Consider the following 23,716-nt stretch of genomic DNA (forward strand, 5'->3'; position numbering starts at 1 on the left):
CCTGGAACTCGAATTTTAGGGATAGTTCTATCCGCGTTCCTTGGTCGCTTTCGAGTATAACCCCGGCTCCGCTCCCAGTTTTGTTTGAGGACCCGTCGACATACAGGTTCCATGAGAGTGGGGTTCCAGGGGTCTCAGTGTATTCTGCGATGAAGTCGGCTAGATACTGAGATTTTATGGCAGTCCGGGTTTCATAGTGGAGGTCGAACTCGGACAGTTCCACTGCCCATTGCAGTATTCGTCCTGCCAGGTCTGTTTTTTGGAGGATGTGTCTCATGGGTTGGTTCGTCCGGATTTTGATGGTGTGGGCTTGAAAGTAGGGACGGAGCCTCCGAGCTGTGAACACTAGGGCGTAGGCGAATTTTTCTATCTTCTGATAGTTTAATTCGGCCCCTTGTAGTGCCTTGCTTACAAAATATATGGGGTGGTGTCCTCGGTCATTTTCTCGTATTAACGCTGAAGCGACTGCTCGATTTCCCACCGAGAGGTATAGTACGAGTTCTTCTCCTTTTAAAGGTCGGGTTAGGATTGGTGGCTGCCCGAGGAATTCCTTGAATTCTTGAAAGGCTTTTTCGCACTCCGGGGTCCATGAAAAGGGTTTCCCTTTCTTTAGGAGTGAGTAGAGAGGTAGTGACTTTATTGCTGCTCCTGCCAAGAATCTTGATAGGGCGGCTATCCTTCCATTCAGTTGTTGTACTTCTTTGACACACGTCGGGCTCTTCATATTGAGTATCGCTTGGCATTTGTCCGGGTTTGCTTCGATGCCCCTTTGAGTCAGCATGAAGCCTAAGAACTTTCCGGCTTCTGCGGCGAAGGTGCACTTTGTCGGGTTAAGTCTCATGTTGTGTTTTCTGAGGGTGCCGAAGATACTGGTGAGGTCGGTCAGCAAGTTTCTGTCTTCTTGTGTCTTTACCAGCATGTCGTCGACGTACACCTCCAGCTGTAGTCCGATGTGCTCTGAGAACACTTTGTTCATTAGCCTCTGGTAGGTTGCCCCTGTGTTCTTCAGCCCGAAGGGCATTACTACGTAGCAGTAGTTTGCCCTTGGGGTTATGAACGAGGTCTTTTCTTGGTCGGGTCCGTACATCGGGATTTGATTGTATCCCGAGTATGCGTCCATGAAGGAGAGATATCTATGGCCTGAGGCTGCGTCTACCAAGGCGTCGATGTTTGGTAGTGGATATGGGTCTTTGGGGCAGGCTTTGTTGAGATCCGTGTAATCGACGGACATCCTCCATTTTCCGTTGGGCCAGGACCACGTTTGCGAGCCATAGGGGGTATTTTACTTCCCTAATGAACCCTGCATCTAGCAGTGCTTGTACTTGTTCTTCTATTGCTTGCATGCGCTCGGGTCCGAGCTTCCGGCGTCTTTGTTGGACAGGTCGGGATCCCGGGTAAACTGATAGCTTATGGCACATCAGGTCGGGGCTTATGCCTGGCATGTCGGGGGCTTTCCAGGCGAAGAGGTCGGAATTCTCCCTTAAGAGGGTTATGAGTTCCTCTTTTAGGCCCGTTTCGAGGTTTGCTCCTATGTTTGTTATTTTTTCAGGTGTGTTCCCAATCTGGACTTTTTCGGTCTCTCCCTCTGGTTGTGGCCGAAGATCTTCTCGGGATTGAACTCGTCCGAGTTCTATCGTGTTGACCTCCTTCCCTTTTAGGCTCAGGCTTTCGTTGTAGCATCGCCGCGCTAGTTTTGGTCGCCTTTTAGGGTAGCGATTCCTTTTGCGGTAGGGAACTTCATACAGAGGTGTGGGGTCGAGACTATAGCTGCCAGTCTGTTTAGGGTTGGTCGCCCAATGAGGGCATTGTATGCTGAAGCGACGTCGACTATAATGTAGTCGATGCTTAATGTTTTAGATTGCTCGCCTCTTCCAAAGGTAGTGTGTAGCGAGATGTATCCTAAGGGATGGATCGGAGTATCCCCTAGTCCAAATAGGTCGGTGGGATAGGCCTTTAGTTCTTTTTCTTCAAGTCCGAGCTTGTCGAAGGCCGTTTTGAACAGGATATCTGCTGAGCTTCCCTGGTCAATCAGGGTTCGATGTAAGTTGGCGTTTGCTAGGATAATGGTGATTACCATTGGATCGTCATGTCCGGGAGTTATCCCTTGAGCATCTTCTCGGGTAAATGAGATAGTGGGTATTTCGGGCAGGGGACTGTCTTCTCGGACGTGATAGATTTCTTTGAGGTGTCACTACAAGAAAAAAGGCCTATGGCCACGCTTTATTTTTGCTACGCTTTAAAAGCGTGGCCAAAAGTAGGCTATGGCCACGCTTATGCGTGGGTGGCGTTTGAATAGAGATTTTGCCACGCTTTTTTTTGCTACGCTTTAAAAGCGTGCCGAAATCTCTCTATGGCCACGCTTTTATGAGGGTGGCAGTTGATGTGAGATTTAGCCACTTTTTTTTCTGCCACGCTTATAAAGCGTAGCCATAGAGAGATTTCGGCACGCTTTTAAAGCGTGGCAACAGAAATTTGTTATTGTGGCGTTTTAAAAGCGTAGCCGTTTCCTGCAAGCCTTTTGGCACGCTTTAAAAGCGTGGCCAAAAGGTTTCCTCAGAAAAAAAAAAAAAATTAAAGAAGCTAGCTCGCGATCGAATTAACAAACACGCTCCTAACTCTCCTTCGTTTCTAACACTTAGAGAAAAACACTCCTAACTTCTGCCCTAACTCCTCCTTCGAAACCCCCAATGGCAACTGCAACCACCAATCTCCTCCTTCTTTGTGCCTCACCGCTTCCCCCTCCGAAAGCCCTAGCTAACCAGTCTTCAATTTTTTCGCCTTAACCCTTCTTCAAAAGCCCTAACCCCTGTCCTCACCGCGATGACAACACTCCAACGAAGAACGACGACGCTCTCCCTTCCGCGCTGCCGCTCGCTTCCTGCTTCTTCGCTTCCGTGAAGAACGACGAACTCCCTTCCGCGCTGCCGCTCGCTTCCTGGTTCTTCGCCTCCCTGAAGAACGACGAAGCCCTCCTTCCCGCGCTGCCGCCCGCTTCCTGGTTCTTCGCTTCCGTGAAGAACGACGAAGCCCTCCCATCCGCGCTGCCGCTCGCTTCCTGCTTCTTCGCTTCCGTGAAGAACGACGAAGCCCTAACATTTGACGAGGTGGAAAAGCGCCATTTCCAGCTTCGAATAAGGCTGTAGGTTTCTCCTCCTTTTGTTTTTCTGCAGTCAAATTCATGAGGATGACTCTAAGTTTTCAGTCTTTTTATTTTTTTATTGTTCATTGTTTTGATTCTCATGCATTTCTTCAGGAGAAGGTGAGGAATCCGTTAGTCGAGAACCATCCTAAGCAGTTCGGGATCAGAGGAGCAGAGGAAGAAGAGGATCCTCAAGCAGAGGTTGAAGGCTCCACCAGCTTTGAACTAGTTCACCACCCTTGACAAGAACCTAGGTGCGTAAATAAGTATCTCCATTTTGTTTCATTTACCCTGTTTTATGTTTGTGTAATGCTTCAAGTGTAGTAATATTTCCCTCTTATGGCAAGTAGATGATGCTTCTGATCACTTTATTTTTCTATCTAACTGCATTTAACTTCATTTTTGCAATTTCACCTTTTGGAAATGATCTCAGTTTCAGAAAAGGAAAGGGAAGCTTGAAAGCTAAACATGTATATGGTGAATGTTTTTAAGTTGTAGCTTCATTTTCTGAGAGAAAGAGTGCATCCTGTTGATCTTGTTGGTGGTGTTGTTTGACTTCTCAAAGTTTTATAAAAACTATTTTTCACTATTTTTGGATGTCTAGATTGAGAGCAGAAATTTATGTAAATTATTGCCATTTTTACAATAAATACTGTCGAATTCGGTTCAAACTCTAAATGATCATTTTGAGTTTTAGAGACTTCTAACTCTTATTAACTCTTGATTCTACCTTATTTTAGTTACTTAAACTTGTCTAGCTTAGTGTCACAGCCCCAAGAGCTAAGCTCTTGCCATTATGAAAAGCTAAACATATATATTAGTTTCACTATGATGCATTATTCTTTCATTACTTATATGCCAAAACTTTAGTGTGTTTGATGTATTATCTTGCTGTCACTTTAAATAAGAATTGAACGCATATAGAGTTATTAGTCAAGAGCATTTTTTTTCTACTTTATTAACTCATTTGGGTATTAATTACTGCAGCTTAATAATGATTTTCTACTGGCTCACTATATCTTCATTTTGGTTATTTTAAATTGGTTTCTGCAGCTGATTTGAAGATGGTGAAATGAATATCTTCTAAAAGAAAATTAATCAGTTCAATTCATGACAAGTAAAGCTCTTGTATTGTTAGTAATAATTTTGAACTTTTGAACTTCTTTTTTATTTCTCTATTTAGTTGGTATCTGTTGCTTTTGCAGTGGTTTTAAAGCATTTTCTAGTTATGCTACTGTTTTTACCATTATTCTTTTCAGGTCAGGCTGAAGAGGTATTTGGAGATGAGAGGTGCTTGGAGGGCCATGGAGAAGGTTATGTGCCTTACCAGCACTTTGGGTGAGTGGCATTAAATATACTACTCCAATTATCTATACAAAACTATTTTAAGCATTAGCTTAGACAAGCAGGAATCATGTTTTTAATATATTGCCATAAAGCTTTTTAACGTGTTTATTTAGATATTCAAGCCTTTTCTGTTTATCAAAGGGTTTGGAAAATATATTTTAAGCATTAACTTTTAATTTGAGCATTCTTACTCCAACCAATAAAAGTAGCACATTGCCAGAACATATTAGCTTTTTTATTATTGTAAACCCCTTTATAATGAACCATCAAAAAGTTCTCTAAGGTTAAGGGGTCAATCGATTCTCACCAAACATCCAAAATTTATTTGCAGTTTTAATTCTCTCATCTGAATTTACGTTGTAGTTTTCAGGCTAAAGGAATGAATTACTTGCATACAAGCAATCCTCCCATTGTCCATTGAGATTTGAGGTCTCCAAATCTTCTTGTTGACAAGCATTGGGTTGTTAAGGTATTCATAGTTTCATACTTGATTCCTTGTTTTGAATTTGTTTGACAGCTTAAACTATAGGAGAGGCAAAGAGAGAAATAAAATTAGAAGAGTGAAATTGTGAAACTAGACTTGATTGTTAGAACTTAGAAGTTGGTCATTCTGTAATTAGGCTCAACTGTAGGATTTTTAACTCCCGCCGTAGTTACTTGAAATCATTCAAAAAGTAACATTTGATTAGATGAAAGTGTAAAATTCTTTATATTTACATTGTATGACAACTTATATATATAATGTAGTATAAAATAATAGTAGCAGGAAAAGTCAGACAAAATATGAATAAAAGTTGTTTCTTAATGAAATATTAATAATTATATTATATGTTAAATCATTTCCACATGCAATTGATAACGATAAAAGTGAGTTAATGCAAAATTATCCAATGTCGGTCTCCCATATCAAGATGGATATCATATAAAATGTAACTAATAACTAATCTTTGTGGATTTATAATGAAGTATTCCCAGGAAATTTGCCTATAAGATAAGCTCGACAAGTGTCTAAACAATTTCAAATGAGTGCCATTGGATTCGTTGGTGTTCCACATTAAATAAAGTTCACCGTTTTGATATTGATACCTGAAATTTGTCTTGATACCATTAGCATGTTTCAAGGCCCTCATATTTCTCTACTTTGCAACAAAACGAATCTCAAGGTGTGTGTGGGATTTTAGGTGGAATTATTAATAAATAAAACCCATTCAAGTGATGAAAAATTGTTGTACACTGATTATTTTTAACTTTCTTCCCTATTAAGAGTTGAAAATCATTAGAGAAGGGGCATAAAATGAAAATCAATAATGTAATGGTAGTTTTTTGCACAGTTATATACATTGTTTTAAGATATGGTAGTTTTTTCTCTGAAACTTATTTGTAAATTATTGTCATGGTTATCATCAGGTGGATATGACAAAGAATAAAAGGCCGCGAGAGCTTATGATTTGGCAGCTTTAAAGTATTGGGGTCCCACTGCTACCAGCAACTTCCCTGTAAAGGTCACTTCCTTGTGTATTATGCTTTTGATCCTTTCTTAGTTGCTTTGTGTGCATGAAATGATCCTACGTTTATAGCTGAAAGGAACCTTGCTTGTTGAGATGGGACTAAAGATTTAGCTATTCTATTAAAGTAATAATGTTTAATTCATATTCATTTATCTAAGTACGTACGAGCATATACATATGCATCGCATGCTCAATCTTTTTGCTAAAGTGGATCTAGGTAATTGGTTGTCAAAGGAATATGCTTTACTTGCATTGTTATGTAAAATGTTGAGACTAAGGTGCCAAGAAAAGTGCATTTAGGATTTTCTAGTCAATTTGTGAATATAAAACAAAAGTAATAAAAAATAAAAAGAAAGCAGAGGAGTCTTGGCCAAGGGACTAATTATATATACAAAAATATATAGTAATATTTTATGCACGTCAGTTCTATGCATGAGTGCAAATAATATATCTTCAATAATACATGTATAATCTTTTCTCGTATACTTTGGTCCTATATCTTATGCTTGTTTCCAATTAATCTTGCAGGCATCACCAAGGTAGGTGGCAAGCAAGAATTGGCCACATTGCTGGAAACAAAGATCTTTACTTGGGAACATTCAGTAAGTATTTCACCTTCATTTTCCATTGTGTTCCCGTGTTAACAAAGATGATTATTCAAATTGCTGAGTTTCATATACTATATGCTGATCTTATGTTATCACTTGATCCTTTTCTTATTCATGGTTGACAGCAACTGAAGAGGAAGCTGCTTAGGCATATAATATAGCAGCTATAAAGTTCCAAGGTGGAAATGCAGTAACCAACTTTGAGATGAGCAGGTACGATGTTGATGCCATAATGAAAGAGCTATCTTCCTCTTGGCGGCGCGACAAAACGCTTGAAACTCTCCCTAGAATCAGAGCAGAATTTTTTGAAATCAGAGTTTTGAACTCAAGTTTTATTTTGTATTTGAATATTAGTTTTTTGATGTATAAAATAATTATAGAAAAATTATGTCACTAATTACTGTTTGATTTGTCTTGTAATAAAAATTGCACACTATATTTATAAGTTTGGTAAAAAAAAGAGACTGAAAATTTATATTGTACAACGATGAAGGTAAAGTCAGAAATTTTTTTTTTTTGAATTTGATAAGGCTATTGCCACGCTTTTAAAGCGTGGCCGTATCTCTTGCTATTGTGCTATTGTCACGCTTTATAAGCGTAGCCATATCTTTTGCGAGTTTGTCACACTTTAAAAGCGTAGCTATATCTCTAGCTATTGAAACCCTTTAAAAGCGTAGCCATATCTCTCGCTGTTGTCACGCTTTAAAAGCGTAGCTGTATCTAGCTATTGGCACGCTTTAAAAGCGTAGCCATATCTTCTCACATACAGCCACGCTTAAAAGTGTGGCAATAGATAAAAGCGTGGCGACAAAAAAAGCGTGGCTGTAGGTCACCAAAAGCGTGGCGATAGAGCAACCGGCACGCTAGCAGTTGTGACCCTTTAAAAAGCGTGCCGGTTGCTCAAAAAGCGTGGCGAAAAGCTATCGCTACGCTTTTTTTCACTTTTTGCCACGCTTTAAAAGCGTAGCAGAATCCTGGTTTTCTTGTAGTGTGTCTTTTTCGCGAGGATTTGGATGTTCCTCCGCCTGCAAAACCTCCATTTATCATGTGAACATGTCTTTCAGGGGTTCGCGGGGTTTGTTCGGCCCGATCTTCGTTGTCTCCCCGCCTTCTCTTCCTGGTCTCTTCTCCTTTCTCTGTTATGTATCTGTCGAGTTTTCCTTCTCTGGCTAGTGGTGCGCGAAATTGTGATCACTACAACTTCGCACAACTAACCAGCAAGTGCACTGGGTCGTCCAAGTAATACCTTACGTGAGTAAGGGTCGATCCCACGGAGATTGTTGGTATGAAGCAAGCTATGGTCATCTTGTAAATCTTAGTCAGGCAGACTCAAATGGGTATAGTGATGAACGAATAAAGCATAAAGATAAAGATAGAGATACTTATGTATATCATTGGTGTAAGAGCTTCAGACAAGCGTATGAAGATGCCTTCCCTTCCGTCTCTCTGCTTTCCTACTGCCTTCATCCAATCCTTCTTACTCCTTTCCATGGCAAGCTCGTGTAGGGTTTCACTGTTGTCAGCAGCTACCTCCCATCCTCTCATTGAAAACGATTGCATATGCTCTTGTCACAGCATAGCGGAATTCATCTGTCGGTTCTCAATCAGACCGGAATAGAATCCAATGATTCTTTTGGCGTCTGTCACTACGCCCCGCCCTCAGGAGTTTGAAGCACGTCACAGTCATTCAGTCATTGAATCCTACTCAGAATACCACAGACAAGGTTTAGACCTTCCGGATTCTCTTGAATGCTGCCATCAGGTCCTGCCTATACCACGAAGATTCCGATTAAAGAATCCAAGAGATATTCACTAAGCCTCAGATGCGTGTAGAACAAGAGTGGTTGTCAGTCACTTTGTTCATGAGTGAGAATGGTGATGGGCGTCAATCATCACCTTCATCATGTTGAAGAACAAGTGATATCTTGGACAAAGAACAAGCGGAATTGAATAGAAGAACAATAGTAATTGCATTAATACTCGAGGTACAGCAGAGCTCCACACCTTAATCTATGGTGTGTAGAAACTCCACCGTTGAAAATACATAAGAACAAAAGTGATCATTGGTTTCGGCCCCAGAGAGGGAACCAGAAGAACCAAGATCTGATCTAAGAACTAGATGTCCAAAGATGATCAAAGGATCAAAAACAATCCAAAGATGAAAAATACAATAGTAAAAGGTCCTATTTATAAGAAACTAGTAGCCTAGGGTGTACAGAGATGAGTAAATGACATAAAAATCCACTTCCGGGCCCACTTGGTGTGTGCTTTGGGCTGAGCAATGAAGCATTTTTCGTGTAGAGACTCTTCTTGGCGTTTAACTCCCGTTTTGGTGCCAGTTTGGGCGTTTAACTCCCATTCTTGTGCCAGTTTGGGCGTTTAACGCTGGGAATTCTGAGGGTGACTTTGAACGCCGGTTTGGGCCATCAAATCTTGGGCAAAGTATGGACTATCATATATTGATGGAAAGCCAGGATGTCTACTTTCCAACGCCGTTGAGAGCGCGCCAATTGGGCTTCTGTAGCTCCAGAAAATCCACTTCGAGTGCAGGGAGGTCAGAATCCAACAGCATCTGCAGTCCTTTTGAGTCTCTGGATCAGATTTTTGCTCAGATCCCTCAATTTCAGCCAGAAAATACCTGAAATCACAGAAAAACACACAAACTCATAGTAAAGTCCAGAAAAGTGAATTTTAATTAAAAACTAATAAAAATATACTAAAAACTAAACTAAAACTACCAAAAACATACTAAAAACAATGCCAAAAAGCGTACAAATTATCCGCTCATCACAACACCAAACTTAAATTGTTGCTTGTCCTCAAGCAACTGAAAATCAAATAAGATAAAAAGAAGAGAATATACTATAGACTCCAAATTATCAATGAAACTAAGCTCCAAATTAGATGAGCGGGACTAGTAGCTTTTTGCCTCCGAACAGTTTTGGCATCTCACTTTATCCTTTGAAATTCAGAATGATTGGCTTCTTTAGGAACTCAGAATCCAGATAGTGTTATTGATTCTCCTAGTTAAGTATGATGATTCTTGAACACAGCTACTTATTGAGTCTTGGCCGTGGCCCAAAGCACTCTGTCTTCCAGTATTACCACCGGGTACATACATGCCACAGACACATAATTGGGTGAACCTTTTCAGATTGTGACTCAGCTTTGCTAGAGTCCCCAATTAGAGGTGTCCAGGGTTCTTAAGCACACTCTTATTGCCTTGGATCACAACTTTATTCCTTTCTTTTTCTTTCTTTTTCTCTTTCTCCCTTTTTTTTTTGTATTCACTGCTTTTTCTTGCTTCAAGAATCATTTTTATGATTTTTCAGATCCTCAGTAACATGTCTCCTTTTTCATCATTCTTTCAAGAGCCAACAATTTTAACATTCATGAACCACAAATTCAAAAGACATATGCACTGTTTAAGCATACATTCAGAAAACAACAAGTATTGTCACCACATCAAACTAATTAAGCTAGTTTTAAAGATGAATTTGAAATTCTGTACTTCTTGTTCTTTTGTGATAAAAACAGTTTTTCATTTAAGAAAGGTGATGGATTCATATTCATAGCTTTAAGGCATAGACACTAAGACACTAATGATCATAAGACACAAACATGGATAAACATAAAGCACTAAAATTCGAAAAACAGAAAAATAAAGAACAAGGAGATTAAAGAACGGGTCCACCTTAGTGATGGTGGCTCTTTCTTTCTCTTGAAGATCCTATGGAGTGCTTGAGCTCCTCAATGTCTCTTCCTTGTCTTTGTTGCTCCTCTCTCATGATCCTTTGATCTTCTCCAATTTCATGGAGGAGGATGGCATGTTCTTGGTGCTCCACCCTTAGTTGTCCCATGTTGGAACTTAATTTTCCTAGGGAGGTGTTAATTTACTCCCAGTAGTCTTGTGGAGGAGAGTGCATCCCTTGAGGTATCTCAGGGATTTCTTGATGAGATGGGTCTCTTGTTTGCTCCTTCCTTTTCTTAGTGATGGGCTTGAGGTCATGCCTTCTCAGTTGAACCGGCTTTGGATGCCATAAATGGTTATGGAAAAACAAAAAGCAATGCTTTTTCCACACCAAACTTAAAAGGTTTGCTCGTCCTCGAGCAAAAGAAGAAAGAAGAGAGTAGAAGAAGAAGAAATGGAGGAGAGGGAGATGGCCTTGTGGTTAGGCCAAAAGGGGAAGAAGTAGTGGTTTGAATTCGGATGGTGAGGTAAGTGGGGTGAGTGGTGAAGAGGGAGATGGGATTTGATAGGTGAGGGGTTTGTGGGGATCCTGTGGGGTCCACAGATCCTTAGGTGTCAAGGAAAAGTCATCCCTGCACCAAATGGCATCAAAATCCACGTTTTGAGCCATTTCTGGCGTTAAACGCCGGGCTGGTGCCCATTCCTGGCGTTTAACGCCAGGTTGTTGCCCTTTACTGGCGTTTAACGCCAGTCTGGTGCCCCTTTCTGGCGTTAAACGCCCAGAATGGTGCCAGACTGGGCGTTAAACGCCCAACAGCTAGCATTACTGGCGTTTGAACGCCAGCTTCTTCTCCTCCAGGGTGTGCTGTTTTTCTTCCTGTTTTTCATTCTGTTTTTGCTTTTTCAATGGATTTTGTGACTTCTTATGATCATCAACCTACAAAAAAGATAAAATAACAAAAGGAAATAGTTATTTATAAAACATTGGGTTGCCTCCCAACAAGCGCTTCTTTAATGTCAGTAGCTTGACAGATGGCTCTCATGGAGCCTCATATTTTCTCAGAGAAATGTTGGAACCTCCCAACACCAAACTTAGAGTTTGAATGTGGGGGTTCAACACCAAACTTAGAGTTTGGTTGTGGCCTCCCAACACCAAACTTAGAGTTTGACTGTGGGGGCTCTGTTTGTCTCTGATTTGAGAGAAGCTCTTCAAGCTTCCTCTCCATGGTGACAGAGGGATATCCTTGAGCCTTAAACACCAAGGATTTTTCATTCACTTGAATGATCAGTTCACCTCTATCAACATCAATCACAGCCTTTGCTGTGGCTAGGAAGGGTCTGCCAAGGATGATGGATTTATCCATGCACTTCCCAGTCTCTAGGACTATGAAATCAGTAGGGATGTAATGGTCTTCAACTTTTACCAAAACATTCTCTACAAGTCCATGAGCTTGTTTTCTTGAATTGTCTGCCATCTCTAATGAGATTCTTGCAGCTTGCACCTCAAAGATCCCTAATTTCTCCATTACAGAGAGGGGCATGAGGTTTACACTTGACCCTAAGTCACACAAGGCCTTCTTGAAGGTCATGGTGCCTATGGTACAAGGTATAGAAAACTTCCCAGGATCTTGCCTCTTTTGAGGCAGTTTCTGCCTAGACAAGTCATCCAGTTCTTTGGTGAGCAAAGGTGGTTCATCCTCCCAAGTCTCATTTCCAAATAACTTGTCATTTAGCTTCATGATTGCTCCAAGGTATTTAGCAACTTGCTCTTCAGTGACATACTCATCCTCTCCAGAGGGAGAATACTCATCAGAGCTCATGAAAGGCAGAAGTAAGTCCAATGGAATCTCTATGATCTCATTTTGAGCCTCAAATTCCCATGGTTCCTCATTGGGGAACTCAGAGGAGGTTGGTGCACGCCCATTGAGGTCTTCTTCCGTGGCGTCCACCTCCTCTCTTTCCTCTCCATATTCGGCCATATTGATGGCCTTGCACTCTCCTTTTGGATTTTCTTCTGTGTTGCTTGGGAGAGTACTAGGAGGGAGTTCAGTAATTTTCTTGCTCAGCTGACCCACTTGTCCTTCCAAATTTCTGATGGAGAACCTTGTTTCGTTCATGAAACTTTGAGTGGTCTTTATTAGATCAGAGACCATTGTTGCTAAGTCAGAAGTATTCTGCTTAGAACTCTCTGTCTGTTGCTGAGAAGATGATGGAAAAGGCTTGTTATTGCCAAGCCGGTTTCTTCCACCATTATTATTGTTGAAACCTTGTTGAGGTCTCTCTTGATTCTTCCATGAGAAATTTGGGTGATTTCTCCATGAAGAATTATAGGTGTTTCCATAGGGTTCTCCTAGGTAATTCACCTCTTCCATTGAAGGGTTCTCAGGATCATAAGCTTCTTCTTCAGATGAAGCATCCCTAGTACTGCTTGGTGCATTTTGCATTCCAGACAGACTTTGAGAAATCAAATTGACTTGTTGAGTCAATATCTTGTTCTGAGCCAGTATGGCATTCAGAGCATCAATCTCAAGAACTCCTTTCTTCTGACTAGTCCCATTGTTCACAGGATTCCTTTCAGAAGTGTACATGAATTGGTTATTTGCAACCATTTCAATTAGCTCTTGAGCTTCTGTAGGCGTCTTCTTCAGATGAAGAGATCCTCCAGCAGAGCTATCCAAAGACATCTTGGATAGTTCAGAGAAACCATCATAGAAAATACCTATGATGCTCCATTCAGAAAGCATGTCTGAGGGACATCTTCTGATTAATTGTTTGTATCTTTCCCAAGCTTCATAGAGGGATTCTCCATCCTTCTGTCTGAAGGTTTGGACTTCCACTCTAAGCTTACTCCATCTTTGTGGTGGAAAGAACTTTGCCAAGAAGGCATTGACTAGCTTTTCCCAAGAGTCCAGGCTTTCTTTAGGTTGAGAGTCCAACCATATTCTAGCTCTGTCTCTTACAGCAAAAGGGAATAGCATCAGTCTATAGACCTCAGGGTCTACCCCATTAGTCTTGATTGTGTCACAGATTTGCAAGAATTCAGCTAAGAACTGATGAGGATCTTCCATTGGAAGTCCATGGAACTTGCAATTCTGTTGCATTAGAGAAACTAATTGAGGCTTAAGCTCAAAGTTGTTTGCTCCAATGGCAGGGATAGAGATGCTTCTCCCGTAGAAATCAGGAGTAGGTGCAGTGAAGTCACCCAGCACCTTCCTTGCATTGTTGGCATTGTTGTTGTTTTCGGCTGCCATGTCTTCTTTTTTGAAGAATTCGGTCAGGTCCTCTAAAGAGAGTTGTGTTTTGGCTTCTCTTAGCTTTCTCTTCAAGGTCCTTTCAGGTTCAGGGTCAGCTTCAACAAGAATGCCTTTGTCTTTGTTCCTGCTCATATGAAAGAGAAGAGAACAAGAAAATATGGAATCCTCTATGTCACAGTATAGAGATTCCTTTAAGTGTCAGAAGAAAAGAAGAGTAGAAGACAGAAGTAGAAAATTCGAACTTATCAAAGAAGATGGAGTTCGAATTTTGCATTAAGAAATAGTGTTAGTCCATAAATAGAAGGATGTGAGAAGAAGGGAAGTAGTTTTCGAAAATTAAGAAAAAGATTTTGAAAACATTTTGAAAAACACTTAATTAATTTTCGAAAATAAAAGTAAGAAAGAAATCAAGTGATTTTTGAAAAAGGATTTGAAATTAGAAATCAAAAAGATTTGATTGAAAACTATTTTGAAAAAGATGAGGTTAAGAAGATATGATTAGTTTTTAAAAAGATGTGATTGAAAAGATATGATTTGAAAACAATTTTAAAAGATATGATTTGAAAACGATTTTAAAAGATATGATTTTAGAAATTAATGACTTGCCTAACAAGAAAAGATATGATTCAAACATAAAACCTTCCTCAACAGAAAAGGCAAAAAATGTTCAATCAAATCATTAATTGTTGGTAAGTATCTTTGAAAAAGGAAAGAAATTAATTTTGAAAACATTTGATTGAAAAGATATGATTTGAAAAAGATTTGATTTTGAAAAACTTTGAAAACTTGAAAAAAAATTGATTTGAAAAACAAAATCTTCCCCCTTGTGCCATCCTGGCGTTAAACGCCCAGAATGGTGCACATTCTGGCGTTTAACGCCCAAACTACTACCCTTTTGGGCGTTAAACGCCCAGCCAGGCACCCTGGCTGGCGTTTAAACGCCAGTCTGTCTTCTTCACTGGGCATTTTTGAATGCCTAGCTTTTTCTGTGTGATTCCTCTGCAGTATGTTCTGAATCTTCAATTCTCTGTATTATTGACTTGAAAAGACACAAATTAAAAATATTTTTGGATTTTTAATAATAAGGAAAAATTAAAATGCAACAAGAATCAAATAACAATGCATGCAAGACACCAAACTTAGCAGTTTGAACACTACTGACACTAATGCATATGAGACACACACAACACTCAAGTCAAGAGAATTCAAAGATCAAAACAAGAAAATCATCAGGAACAACTTGAAGATTAATGAAGACACATGCATGAATGCAGTAAGAACAGAAACATGCAATTGACACTACAACTTAAGATGAGACTTTAGACTCAAACAAGAAACATAAAATATTTTTGGATTTTATGATTTTGTAATTTTTTTTTTTCGAAAATTAAGTGAAAAGGAAAATAAAGGTATCAAAATTCTTAATGAGAATTCCAGGAATCATGCAATGTTAGTCTAAAGCTTTAGTCTAAAGGAATTAGACATAGCTAGCTAAGCTTCAGCAGGACATTGCATTCAAGAGCTAAATTGATGATGATCAATCAGCCTTGGTGATGATAAGAACATCACCTTGAAACACTAGAATTCATTCTCAAGAACTCTGAAAAAAAAATACCTAATCTAAGTAACAAGATGAACCGTCAGTTGTCCATACTCGAACAATCCCCGGCATTGTTACCAAAAGCTTGCTCAAAACTTGAACAATCCCCGGCAACGGCGCCAAAAACTTGGTGCGCGAAATTGTGATCACTACAACTTCGCACAACTAACCAGCAAGTGCACTGGGTCGTCCAAGTAATACCTTACGTGAGTAAGGGTCGATCCCACGGAGATTGTTGGTATGAAGCAAGCTATGGTCATCTTGTAAATCTTAGTCAGGAAGACTCAAATGGGTATAGTGATGAACGAATAAAGCATAAAGATAAAGATAGAGATACTTATGTATATCATTGGTGTAAGAGCTTCAGACAAGCGTATGAAGATGCCTTCCCTTCCGTCTCTCTGCTTTCCTACTGCCTTCATCCAATCCTTCTTACTCCTTTCCATGGCAAGCTCGTGTAGGGTTTCACTGTTGTCAGCAGCTACCTCCCATCCTCTCATTGAAAACGATTGCATATGCTCTTGTCACAGCATAGCGGAATTCATCTGTCGGTTCTCAATCAGACCGGAATAGAATCCAATGATTCTTTTGGCGTCTGTCACTACGCCCCGCCCTCAGGAGTTTGAAGCACGTCACAGTCATTCAGTCATTGAATCCTACTCAGAATACCACAGACAAGGTTTAGACCTTCCGGATTCTCTTGAATGCTGCCATCAGGTCCTGCCTATACCACGAAGATTCCGATTAAAGAATCCAAGAGATATTCACTAAGCCTCAGATGCGTGTAGAACAAGAGTGGTTGTCAGTCACTTTGTTCATGAGTGAGAATGGTGATGGGCGTCAATCATCACCTTCATCATGTTGAAGAACAAGTGATATCTTGGACAAAGAACAAGCGGAATTGAATAGAAGAACAATAGTAATTGCATTAATACTCGAGGTACAGCAGAGCTCCACACCTTAATCTATGGTGTGTAGAAACTCCACCGTTGAAAATACATAAGAACAAAAGTGATCATTGGTTTCGGCCCCAGAGAGGGAACCAGAAGAACCAAGATCTGATCTAAGAACTAGATGTCCAAAGATGATCAAAGGATCAAAAACAATCCAAAGATGAAAAATACAATAGTAAAAGGTCCTATTTATAAGAAACTAGTAGCCTAGGGTGTACAGAGATGAGTAAATGACATAAAAATCCACTTCCGGGCCCACTTGGTGTGTGCTTTGGGCTGAGCAATGAAGCATTTTTCGTGTAGAGACTCTTCTTGGCGTTTAACTCCCGTTTTGGTGCCAGTTTGGGCGTTTAACTCCCATTCTTGTGCCAGTTTGGGCGTTTAACGCTGGGAATTCTGAGGGTGACTTTGAACGCCGGTTTGGGCCATCAAATCTTGAGCAAAGTATGGACTATCATATATTGCTGGAAAGCCCAGGATGTCTACTTTCCAACGCCGTTGAGAGCGCGCCAATTGGGCTTCTGTAGCTCCAGAAAATCTACTTCGAGTGCAGGGAGGTCAGAATCCAACAGCATCTGCAGTCCTTTTGAGTCTCTGGATCAGATTTTTGCTCAGATCCCTCAATTTCAGCCAGAAAATACCTGAAATCACAGAAAAACACACAAACTCATAGTAAAGTCCAGAAAAGTGAATTTTAATTAAAAACTAATAAAAATATACTAAAAACTAAACTAAAACTACCAAAAACATACTAAAAACAATGCCAAAAAGCGTACAAATTATCCGCTCATCAGCTAGCTTTTCTATAACATTTTTTTGGTCGTAGCAGTCGTTAGTAGAATGACCGTAGAGCTTGTGATATTCACAGTATTCGGACCGATCTCTCCCCGCTTTCTTGTGTTTAAGCGGTCGGGGCGGTGGGATCTTTTCGGTGTGGCATACTTCTCTGTAGGCGTCTACCAGCGAGACTCGGAGGGGGGGTGTAGTTGTGGTACTTCCGTGGCTTGTCCGAGTTGGGTTCTTCTTTCTTCTTCTGTTCCCGATCCCGATCTCGGAGTGGGTAGGTTGATTCTTTCCTAGAAGAGTCTCTTAGCTGGGAGGTTTCCTCCATGTTGATATATTTTTCTGCCCGCTCCTGCACTTCGTATAGGGAGGTCGGGTATCGTTTGGATAGGGATTGGCTAAACGGTCCCTCTTTTAGGCCGTTTGCTAGTCCCATGATGGCTGCTTCAGTGGGCAAGTGTTGTATGTCCAGGCAGGCTTTGTTGAATCGCTCCATGTATTCTCGGAGAGTTTCTTGGTTACCTTGTTTGATCCCGAGTAGACTGGGGGCATGTTTTGTCTTGTCCTTTTGAATAGAGAATCTTGTTAGGAATTTCTTGGTTAAGTCTTCGAAGCTGGTGATCGATCTTGGTGGCAGGTTGTCGAACCACTTCATGGCTGACTTGGTGAGAGTGGTGGGGAAGGCTTTGCACCGAATCGCGTCGGAGGCGTCGACTAGGTACATTCTGCTTCTGAAGTTGCTGAGGTGATGACTTGGATCGGTGGTGCCGTCGTAGAGGTCCATATCGGGTGGTTTGAAGTTTCGCGGTACCTTCTCCTTCATGATCTCTTGCGTGAAGGGATCGTGGTTGCCTTCGGTGGTGGTGCCGCGTTCTGTTCGGTCTTTCAGGTTGGCCTCTATTTTCCGCAGTTTTTCTTCTAATTCCCTGCGCTTTCGAGCTTCCCTTTTCAGATCTTGTTCAGTTTCTTTCTGCTTTTTTATGTCCTCCTCGAGTTGTTTTAGTCGGTTTTGTTGTGCTCGGACTGCTTCTAGAATTTCCGAGCTATTCTCTTTTTCGGAAATTTGTGGATCTTTGTTTGGGAGTGACATTTTTGGGCGATTCTGTTTGTTTCCTCCTGGAGTGCGTGGTGATAGAGGGCTGTCCGGTCGTTCTCCGGTGTCAATTTCGTCCTCTTGTTCAGATGTAGCGTGGTCATTGTTGAGAGGGTCGTCCGCCATGGTAGAGAGATGACTTCCAGGTTCCCCGGCAACGGCGCCAATGTTCCGAGGGTTTGCCTGAAACGTGTAGCTCGGTCGTCTGGAGAGGCCCGAGGTGGGGGGTTCAGTGACCCGAGCTTGATATGCAGAATGGTTGGTGGTTGTACCTGCAATGACACTCCGATGCTTAAGTTAGCATGGGTCCAAGCAGATATATGTAGATTTGGAATTGAATGCCATACCTGGGTGCTCCAGTGTATTTATAGTAGTTGGCGGTGATCTTCCCTGGATAAGATATTCTTATCTTATCTTATCTTTGGGAGTTTTATCCCTATCTTTGTGGAACCGCCTTTCCTAGGCCTTTTCGGCCTTTAGGTTTTGGGCTTCGTTCCTTTTGATGGGCCTTCCTTGTTTATTGTCTGAGGTCCGACCTTTAGGTGTGAGCTTTAGGACAAGGTCGGACCTCTTATGGATTTGTCGGGTTGGAGGACCTCGGTCAGGGTATGAACAGTAACCATGTAATTAAGCTCAAATCTCACAGGTTGTGTGTTCTTAGTTATCATTTTATGTTCCAAATACAACTTCAAACAAGTTTTAACAAAAAGATTTTCTTTTAAATTAGTGTAATTTTTCAAAAATAGGGTCTTAAAAAGAAACTTATTATTTTCAACCAATTAGAACATGCATACAAATAACCTATTACTATGCAATCTATCCTATCCTAATAAAAAGAAAAAAATAAATATCCTATTTTGTTGGTTTTAAGGAAGGGAAATTACCTCCGGAAGTCAGGTACTGACCGACTTTCCCACACTTAAAGCTTTGCACCGTCCTCGGTGCCATCTGTCAGGAACAAAGGAGGGCTGGTAGCAGTGTCTCCACAAGTGAGACCGTCATGGCTCCTTGTGCTGGTAAAAGAAGTGGAGTCCGGATCTTCCTCGGGTGGGTGGTTGCCAACAAGCAGCTCCTTGAGGTATGTAAATCGGTGCTTGTTACGGTGCTCTCTTCGTTTTCCTTGCCGGTCTAGCCGGTCCAATCTCTCAAGTATCTGATGGAGCAGTTGGTTTGTTAGAGGTGCTTGTGATGTGGAAGGAAAAGGAATATCTCCTGCTGGTTCTGCAGGCCGGCTAGTCGTGGCTGCTGGAGGTCTGATATACTTTCCATTAGGGACGTACTGATCATTCCGCGGAAGTATGGTCTTGGTATTCCCAGCTTTGTAGGAGACTCCGGCTACTGAGACTAGATCTGAAACTAAAGCGGGAAAAGGTAAGTTGCCTGCAATTTGTACGTGTCCCATAGCATTCCGGATTTGTCTTGGTAAATTGAGGTGCTGGTCTGTAAGGATACACCATAGTAGAACAGCCATGTCTGCGATGAAGGAGGACTCGTGAGTGCTCAGAAAGACGTAGTGGGACATAATCTGTGCCCATACTCGAGCCTCCAAGGTCAGTGCTGAAGCCAATATTCCCTTAGGTCGGGATCAATGGTATCCATAGATCCATTTGCTGCCAGGTTGTGCTATAACTCTGAGAACGGCGTCCAATCAAATTTGTATGTCTGGCGGTGGACAGAGCCTTCTTGAAATGCGTCCAATCCTTCAGGGGCAGAGGGAAGATCTAAAGCTTGTTGAATGGCCTCTTCAGTTATGGGGACTTGCTTCTAACGGATATAGACAAACTGCAGTGTTGGTATGTGAAAATTGGAGTAGAATTCAACTACCCATGATAGATTAACCTACCGTGGCTGTCTTCGTAAGAATCCCCATTGTCTTCGCTCAATGCGGGGTTCAACAAATTCAATGATGTGGTTCGGGAGGATGAGTAGGTATTCATTGTTATAGTTCCGCCCAGCTAGTATGGGGAACATCTACTCACAGTAGCGGTTAGTGAACCGTGCAGCATCCTTTGTTGGAAAGGATTTCTCTTTTTCATCGACCTTGATGATCCTCTTGATTCGCCTTGTTGAGGGCTTTACAATTGTTGAAGATGGCTCTGCCATTAGTGCTCTTTTTATTCCTTTCCTTGCTGTTGGTTTGTGAGTAGCTTTCTCTTTACTCTTCTTGGTGGCCATCCTGAAAAGGAGAAGGTAAGTACTTTAAAATTTCAAGGGTTAGGGTAAGGAAGAGAGTAGGATACGTGATAATTAATGCACGATAAAGAAGAATGTCGTTAACACATGGTCATGACTACATGTAATCAGTTCATCAATGGAAACATAGCAAGTGCATGTGATGGCAATTAGATGCAAGATGTTTATTGGCATGCCGGCAAAGGCATGAGTAGCATAGATCAAGCACTAAATGTCCAAGTTAGATTATCAACTCTTTCAAACTTACAATCTGTTTGTATTTGACAATTATATTTAATTAATAAAATATAAAAGGGATTTTGTGAAAAGCAGGCATTAGAGTGGTAGAATAGAATAATTTAAGATAAAGCGCAATGCCATACGGGCTTTTTCACAAACACTTAGCATGCATGGTAAATATGTTTTTGAAAGTATGAAATTGAACATGCAAGCAACCCTTTTTAAGAAGTAATATGAATTGTCAAGTAATTCCTCAATACACTCACAAGCAAAATATAGAAGAAAATAAGCACCCAATTAAATTTCTAACACCAATCAAAAGAATATAAAAGAAAAAAAAGAAAAAGAAAATATAGATAATGAAAAAGAAAAGAAAGAGAAAAATGAAGAAGAAAGAATAAATAAACAGATAAAAGAATAATGGAAAAGCAAAGAACCTTGATAATGGATGTGAAAAATAAGGGAGGAGAGAGTGAAAAGTGAGAAAGAATAAAGAAGGAAGAAGGGAGAAGAAAGAAATAAGAAGGGATAAGAGAAATTAGGATAGGGGAAGAAAAAGATATCTGGCGCTGATCTGGATAAGCTGTACGTCGCAGGTGATGCAGAAACATGGGGCATGCGGTCGCGTGGCTTGTGATTAATTTTAGGTGACGCGGACGTGTGGATCACTGATGAGCGGATAATTTATACGCTTTTTGGCATTATTTTTATATAATTTTTAGTATGATTTAGTTAGTTTTTAGTATATTTTTATTAGTTTCTAAGCAAAATTCACAATTCTGGACTTTACTATGAGTTTGTGTGTTTTTCTGTGATTTCAGGTATTTTCTGGCTGAAATTGAGGGACCTGAGCAAAAATCTGATTCAGAGGCTGACAAAGGACTGCAGATGCTGTTGGATTCTGACCTCCATGCACTCGAAATAGATTTTCTAGAGCTACAGAACTCTAAATGGTGCGCTCTCAATTGCGTTGAAAATTAGACATCCAGGGCTTTCTAGCAATATATAATAGTCTATACTTTGCGCGAGTTTTGAAGATGTAAAATGGTGTCAAAACGCCAGCTCTCTGCCCTTTTCTGGCATCAAAACGCTAGAACTGGCATAAAAGTTGGAGTTAAACGCCCAAACTGGCACTAAAGCTGGTGTTTAACTCCAAGAGAAGCCTCTACACATGTAAATCTCAATGCTCAGCCCAAGCACACACCAGGTGGGCCCGAAAGTGGATTTCTGGATCATTTACCTATTTCTGTAAACCCTAGTAGCTAGTTTCATTATAAATAGGACCTTTTACTATTGTATGATAACCTTGGAATCTTCGGATCATAGAGACATTGGGGGCTGGCCTCATGGTTATGCCTAGACCTTGTTCTTATGTATTTTCAACGGTGGAGTTTCTACACACCATAGATTAAGGGTGTGGAGCTCTGCTGTTCCTCGAGTATTAATGCAATTACTACTATGTTCTATTCAATTCATGCTTATTCTTGTTCTAAGATATTCACTCGCACTTCAACTGATGAATGTGATGATCCGTGACACTCATCATCATTCTCACCTATGAACGCGTGACTGACAACCACTTCCGTTCTACTTAAGATTGAGCGTGTATCTCTTAGCCTCCATTCCGAAAGATCGGAGTCTTCGTGGTATAAGCTAGAATTATTGGCGGCCATTCCTGAGATCTGGACCTTGTCTGTGGTATTCCGAGTAGGATCTGGAAAGAGATGACAGTGACGAGCTTCAAACTCGCGAGTGTTGGGCGTAGTGATAGACACAAAAGGATCACTGGATTCTATTCCAACATGATCGAGAACCGACAGATGATTAGCCGTGCGGTGACAGCGCACATGGACCACTGAGAGGACGGGAAGTAGCCATCGACAACGGTGATGCTCAACATACAGCTTGCCATGGAAAGGAGTATGAAGGATTGGATGAATGCAGTAGGGAAGCAGAGATTCAAAAGGAACAAAGCATCTCTATACACTTATCTGAAATTCCCACCAATGAATTACATAAGTATCTCTATCTTTACTTTATGTTTTATTTATCTTTTAATTATGAAAACTCTATCACCCATTTGAATCTGCCTGACTGAGATTTACAAGGTGACCATAGCTTGCTTCAAGCCGTCAATCTCCGTGGGATCGACCCTTACTCACGTAAGATTTATTACTTGGACGACCTAGTGCACTTGCTGGTTAGTTATGCGAAGTTGTGGAAAAGATTTGAGATTACAATTGTGCGTACAAGTTGTTGGCGCCATTGTGTATCACAATTTCGTGCACCATATTTTTGGCGCCGTTGTCGGGGATTGTTCGAGTTTGGACAACTGACGGTTCATCTTGTTGCTCAGATTAGGTAATTTTCTTTTTGTTTTAATCCTTATTTTATTTTCAAAAAGTTTTCCAAAAATCTTTCAAAAAAATTTTCTTCTTTTTTTCGTTTTTCCAAATATGATTTTTGAAAAATACAAAAAATTCATAAAATCATAAAAACTCAAAAATATTTCATGGTTCTTGTTTGAATCTAGGGCCAAACTTTAAGTTTGGTGTCAATTGCATGATTTTAATTGTCTTGCAATTTTCGAAACACATGCATTGTGTTCTTGATGATCTTCAAGTCGTTCTTGATGAATTGCCTTGTTTGATCTTCATGATTTATTGAATTGCACTGCATGATGTTTTACAGATGCATTCTTGCAAGCATATGGCCCAAACATGGGAAAGTTCTAAGTTTGGTGTCTTGTATGTTTTCTTTTACTAAGGAAACTGGGTCTTGATGTTCATCTTGATCTTCAAGATTGTTCTTGGTGTTCACCTTGACATTAATAATGTTTTTGCATATATCTTGTGTTTTGATCCAAGAATTATATGTTTCGACTCATTTTGTTGTTTTTCAAAATTGAAAACATATCTTCTTGAATAAAGGATTTAGCAAAATGAAGATCCAAGAACATAAAGCAGAGAAATTACAAAAAAAGGCTGGGCATTCAAAATGTCCAATGAAGAAGGAATACTGGCGTTTAAACGCCAGCCAGGGTACCTGACTGGGCGTTTAAATGCACAAACCATGCAGCAATTGGGCGTTAAACGCCCAAAACATGCAGCTCCTGGGCGTTTAACGCCAGGATGACACTAGGGGAGGAATTTTGTTTTCAAATCAAATCTTTTTCAAATCTTCATAATTTTTCAAAATCAAATCTTTTTCAAATCAAATATTTTCAATCATATCTTTTTTAAAATCATATCTTTTCAAACATATCTTTTCAAAAAAAAAAATCAAATCTTTTAAATTTCCTTTTCAAATATTTTTCAAAATAAATTTC

At 40.5% G+C, this 23,716-nt stretch overlaps 1 long non-coding RNA gene and 1 other non-coding gene across 2 annotated transcripts; both read left to right on the plus strand.

Annotated features, from left to right (window-relative positions):
- Positions 1–4,236: 4,236 nt before the first annotated feature.
- Positions 4,237–6,672, plus strand: LOC130947186 (uncharacterized). The gene is made up of 4 exons (XR_009072592.1): positions 4,237–4,477; positions 4,850–4,955; positions 5,894–5,988; positions 6,523–6,672. It is a non-coding gene; the product is annotated as an uncharacterized LOC130947186 (long non-coding RNA).
- A 6,359-nt stretch (positions 6,673–13,031) lies between these two features.
- Positions 13,032–13,139, plus strand: LOC130952421 (small nucleolar RNA R71). The gene has a single exon (XR_009074606.1). It is a non-coding gene; the product is annotated as a small nucleolar RNA R71 (small nucleolar RNA).
- Positions 13,140–23,716: the final 10,577 nt, after the last annotated feature.

Source organism: Arachis stenosperma, chromosome 1 (assembly GCF_014773155.1).
Source record: "Arachis stenosperma cultivar V10309 chromosome 1, arast.V10309.gnm1.PFL2, whole genome shotgun sequence".
NCBI classification, from domain to species: Eukaryota; Viridiplantae; Streptophyta; class Magnoliopsida; order Fabales; family Fabaceae; genus Arachis; species Arachis stenosperma.